Source organism: Theropithecus gelada, chromosome 12 (assembly GCF_003255815.1).
Source record: "Theropithecus gelada isolate Dixy chromosome 12, Tgel_1.0, whole genome shotgun sequence".
Classification (NCBI taxonomy): Eukaryota; Metazoa; Chordata; class Mammalia; order Primates; family Cercopithecidae; genus Theropithecus; species Theropithecus gelada.
The window spans coordinates 25,836,856-25,842,962 of NC_037680.1; the positions used below are offsets into that span (position 1 = coordinate 25,836,856).

General features: G+C 34.3%; 1 pseudogene across 1 annotated transcript; it reads left to right on the forward strand.

The window, feature by feature from the left end:
* The first annotated feature begins 217 nt into the window (after positions 1-217).
* On the forward strand, positions 218-949 carry LOC112636257 (annotated as a pseudogene). Its single transcript, XR_003122153.1, has one exon. The product of XR_003122153.1 is annotated as a 60S ribosomal protein L9 pseudogene (transcript).
* The last annotated feature ends 5,158 nt before the right edge of the window (positions 950-6,107 follow it).

The window sequence follows — 6,107 nt, forward strand, 5'->3', positions numbered from 1 at the left end:
ATCTATGTACAAAAATTATGCAGAATAAAAAGTTAATCACAGACCTAAAGGTAAAATGGAAAACTATAAATCTTCCATAGAATAACACCGGAGAAAATCTAGGAGATCTTGGATTTGGTGAAGACTTTTTAGATATAATACCAAAAGCACAAACCATGAAAGAAAATATTGATAAACTGGACTTCATTAAAATAAAAAACTTTTACAATATGAAAGACACTATTGCTTTCTTTGCTGCGTCTACTGCAAGAATGAAGACCATTCTCAGCAATCAGAGTGTCGACATTCCAGAAAATGTCGACATTACCCTGAAAGGACGCACAGTTATCCTGAAGGGCCCCAGAGGAACCCTGCGGAGGGACTTCAATCACATCAATGTAGAACTCAGTCTTCTTGGAAAGAAAAAAAAGAGGCTTCGGGTTGACAAATGGTGGGGTAACAGAAAGGAACTGGCTACCGTTCGGACTATTTGTAGTCATGTACAGAACATGATCAAGGGTGTTACACTGGGCTTCCGTTACAAGATGAGGTCTGTGTATGCTCACTTCCTCATCAAAGTTGCTATCCAGGAGAATGGGTCTCTTGTTGAAATCCGAAATTTCTTGGGTGAAAAATACATCCGCAGGGTTCGGATGAGACCAGGTGTTGCTTGTTCAGTATCTCAAGCCCAGAAAGATGAATTAATCCTTGAAGGAAATGACACTGAACTTGTTTCAAATTCAGCGGCTTTGATTCAGCAAGCCACAACAGTTAAAAACAAGGATATCAGGAAAGTTTTAGATGGTATATATGTCTCTGAAAAAGGAACTGTTCAGCAGGCTGATGAATAAGATCTAAGAGTTATCCAGCTACAGAAAGAAGATGCCAGATGACTCCTAAGACCTACTTGTGATATTTAAATGATGCAATAAAAGACCTGTTGATTTGGAGCTTCTTAAAAAAAAAAAAAGAAAGAAAGAAAGACACTATTACAAGAAAGAAAAGACAAGCCACAAACTGGAAGAAAATCTTTGCAAAACATCTATCCAATAAAGGACTGGTATCCAAAAATATACAAAGAATACTTAAAATTCAACAATAAGAGAGTAAACTACTCAATTTAAAAATGGGCAAAAGATCTGAACAGACACTTCATCAAGGAAGATATATTACTGGCAAATAAACATATGAAAAGATGCTCAACATTGTATGTCATTAGAAAAAGCCAGTTAAAACAAAAATGAGATACCACTACACACCTACTAAAAGAACCAAAATCTGGAACCCTGACGAAATCAAATGCTAGTGAGGATAGGAAGCAACAGGAACATTCATTCATTGCTGGTGGGAATGCAAAATGGTACAGCCACCTTGGAAGGCAGTTTGGCAGTTTCTCACAAAACTAAACATACTCTTACCATATGATCCAGCAATTGTGCTTCTTGGTATTTACCCAAAGGAATTGAAAACTTATGTCCACACAAACGCCTGCACATGCAGTTTTATTCATAATTGCCAAAACGGGGAAGCAACCAAGGTAACCTTCAAAAGGTGAATGGATAAACAAACTGTGGAACATCCAAAAAAGTTAAAATTAATTAGCAAGAAAAAGCCACAAAAAGCCATAGGAGACACTTAAATACATATTACTAAATGAAAGAAGCCAATTTTAAAAGGCTGCTATATAATTCCAGTACTATGTAATTCCAACTATATGACATTCTGGAAAAAGTAAACATTGGAGGCATTAAAAAAAATCAGTGGCTGCTAAGAGTTTCAGGGGGAAGGAGGGATGAACAGGTAGAGTCCAGGGGATTTCCAGAGCACTGAAATTATTCTGTGTGATATTACAGTGTTGGATATGTGTCATAATCTCTTTGTTAAAACGTATAGAATGTGCAACACAGGCAGTGAGCTCTAATGTACACTATGGCCTTTAGTAATTAGTAATGTATCAATATTGTTGACCAATTATGACAAATGAGCCACACTAACATAAGATGTTAATAAAGGGGAAACTGCTGCGAGTGGGAGTTTGGTGCCTGAGGAGATAGTTGGGAACTCTGTATTTTCTGATCAATTTTTCTTTAAAGTAAAAACTGATTTTAAAAAGTATCTTAAAAAATACAACTATGTTGGAAAAACATATAGCAAAATGTCCTTTCAATTTTCTGTGAAACTTGTTTTTACAAAATTAGTAAAGGAGAAGATTATTAGCCTCTGATTTAACCAGCCCATAACATGTGCATGTAACTGTTCAGAGTGAAAGATGCAGAGATAAATTTGTAATTCTTCTTCATTCAGTGAATCCCCAAAGCCTTAACTCTTAAGCTGTTCCACCTGCCATGCTTAAAAACAAAAACTAAAATCTTATGCACAGCGAGCGCTAAAGGCAGACAGTAATCATGTTTATGACAAGAAAATGTGTGTGAGTGATGTTTACCTGCATTTAATGATGCATGTTGCGGAAGATTTTTATCTGGATCTCCTATTATTACAAGTATAACAGCACAAATATGAGCGTGAGCTATGCCCATGTATAAAAATACATATAGACATTCAAACACAGATGCAGCTTATGCATGCAAAAATGTACTTTGAGTTTAATTCTCCACAGGTAAATGTATCTAAATTATAACTTTCTACACAAAACTCTCAGAATTGGAACTCCCTCATTTCTTTCTGAAGTGCGATAATATCTATTTAACTTTGATCATGAAGCCCTCAGAAAGGGACCATGTCATCTTCCCCACTTAGAATAATGGTAGAAATTCTATCAGCCCCACAAATAACAATTAACAATAATAATAATGGTAATGTGAGAGCCTGTGTAAGCTATAATAATACCCTAGATGAAATGAAGATCTGCCATCCTCTCTATCTCTATGCTCAGCCAGCTTGCTAATCAAACACTGGCAGAATGAACTGAAGTTTAAATGGCATCATTATTATGATTTAAATATAAGTTCTTGTGAGAGACTGACAATCTTGGAAAGTAAAGTCATCCATTTATTCACAAAATCAAGAGAGCACTTGCAGTGAAAAAGCTCACTTCCCCTCCACTGACCTTCCAAGTAGCTTGAACTCTTTTCCAAAAGACCACATCTGGTGAGAATAGAATCTTAACCATTAGGGTGCAGATGCCCACATCATCATAACAAAAATAACAGTGCTGGCAAACTGGGGACATTAAAAAAAAAAAAAAACTCTATGTGCTGTTCCCTGAAGACTCATAGCGTGTTCAAGCTACTGCGAGTCTCAAGAATTCCACATATTATTCCTCCTTTCTTAGGAAGTTTGTCTATAATAGAACTTAATTAAACCAAAGCTGTGAGGGACATTCAGCTTGCATTCTATCTCCAAATGTTACTGCATGAGAGTTTCTGAGGGCCCAATAATCTATAGGGGCTTGATGGGAAAGAAACGTACAAGCAGTTAGTCTTTCCTGACTCTCTACTTACCAGTCTACTCAGTTCTTTGTTTCTGTGACATCTCAAAAGTCATAGAGGACACCACAAGCAGATTAAAATATTGATAACCAAATTTCCATTGCGCTTTCTCTGAGCTTCAACAAACATCATTCCACACTGTTGTGGTCACAACTGACTTCTTTGAGTTCCTCATGATATTTTATAATTACTTCATGGTCCTTTTCTTTATCCCTGAGTCAGCAGCCTCTGGAATGAAATTCTCTTTTACTGGGACAAATCCTAGCTATATATACAATAATACTAAAAACAGATTCACTTTTTGACCTTCTACATTCCTTATTTGTATTAACCAATTCAATCCTCAAAACCACCCTATGAATATCTCCATTTTACTGATGATAAAACTGACATCAATTTCACAGAACTAGTATTTGATGGAACTTATTTATAGGGATAGGTAGTCATGTTCTTCTTCGTCCCTTGCCAATAGTTTGAACAATATAACACTAAGTACACAAGATGCCCAATACTACATAAATTGTAAATAAATTCCATTTGATTCAAATTAGGTTCAAGGGAAACAGAGCTTTCCCCACCAAGACACTCTCTAATTTGGATCATCATATTATGGTCCTGTACAGCGAGAGCCTCCATCATCCTTTCTACCTCCTCCTCATACTTCCTTATGGACAGCCAGCCTCACACCAAACTTATTTCACTGCAGTATAGTCTGTTCCTAAATATTTCTACAGTCAGAATATTCTTTCCACTTTAGCACTATTTGGTTTCTCTCAAATCATCACAGATAGTATTTGATAAATGACTAAAATCCAGGAGAATTCCTTAAGAATCATTTCAAAAAGGCATTTCGTGTCTGAATATAATAATTCAAATAAGAACAATAAAATCTGAGTGGAATAAGTCAGAAAGAATCTGATGCAAAAATATTATAAGTTCTATATGTAATGAATATCTAATTCTCTATGTCTTAATTTTTCCTGAACTACCTTAACCTTTTTCAACCAAAACCAAAATGAAACAAAACAAAACAAAATCCGGAAGCACCACTACCAAAATACATACATACCCACAAACACACAAATATATATGGACATTGTAAATGAGATTTTAAAAATTAGATGTTATAAATGGTTCTAGTTAATAAATAGTCTCACAGTAGGATGTAAAATGAATGTCATCATTTGACTAAAAATGACCAAAGCAAATATTGTTAATTGATTGTATTGGTCTTTCTCAACAAGCTGGTATAGTGTATTAGAATCATTTTTTAAGAAACTCTTCATGCAGCAACATCTAGAGTTGGATTGTAAGATGAAATGTATTTTCCATATTTGATTTAGTGAAATTATATCATATACAAATTTCCTAAGAACATAAAAATGCCATATCAACTTAGCTATTTCTGGCAAAGATATTGTTATACAAGCCCCAGATGCAGAAGAGAAAAAAAAAAAAAAAAACACATGTATTTTATTCTGTTGTGACTCTCTTTTTTTCAAAATTATCATCTGTCACAATTAAGTATCCAGCATTTTGTGTTGGGCAGAGGACTCAGCTGTAGCCCTCATAGAACTCTGTTTCTCATTCACATAAGTGGTTTATTTCATGTTTCTACCATGTTGAGCTGTCAACCAAGCATTTTTATTTTTTTAGGTCTTCTTTACTGTATTTTCCCTTTATATAAAAAAATACGTAATTCCCATTTAATCAATCTGCTGGCTTTATTTCCAAGGAACAAGGAAATGTACATTAAAGGGAAGCAGGAGAAAATCTAAGAAGCTGAATTCTACAAATCATTTGCTTGTAAGTGCAGCAAAGGGAGGACTTTGCTTATAATTCCGATATTCTATGTAGGATACAAAATCTTAAGTATTTTCAAAGCAACTGTTTTATAAAACAGAAAAATATGGAAACACACACAAAAAAACACTATTCCCCATAGGAATCAAAAGAAAAACATCTCAAAGTTCATTTCCTATTTGTTAAAAATTCTACATATTTTGAATGAAAAATCAACTTGAGAATGGCTTTTATCTTAAATGAACTCGGCCCCAGTATTATGAGACTCACTATCCTCTTTTCAAGAATTATACTACTTTCATATGGTGCAGGGTTAGTTTTATACAAAATAATAATATAGAACTGATTAATTTTCTAAGAATTGTTTATTTAAGATTGATAATTCTCTAACAAGAATGGAGCACATCATCTACAGTGTCTTATTTTTTTTTCTCCCCATAAAGAGGTAGACATATTTTCCTATCCTTGCTGAAAACAAACTGATGAAAACTGGCAAACCCTGGGAGTATCCTGTAGGACAATTAATTTTTTGAGGGAGTGGTGGTAATATTGATTATGAGCCTCAATATTTAGTCTAGCAGCAATCTCCCATTTTTCCACCTTTTCCCTGAAACTTTAACCACATTGAATTGGGAGGGAGATCAGAGTGTACAATATACATTTTAAAAATTCTTGAAAAATCTAACAATTATAAATGATTAGGCAAGAAATGCAATTCCATCTTTTTTTAATCAAAAAATTTTAGAGATAGATTTTAGAGATTTACAGGGTATTTCATCAATTGTTTTAAGTTGTAAAACCATCTTAAGAAATTGAGAAATAAAGTAGTTCAGGACTTTTAGGAACATCATAAAATTAAGTAGAAAGTTGACTGCA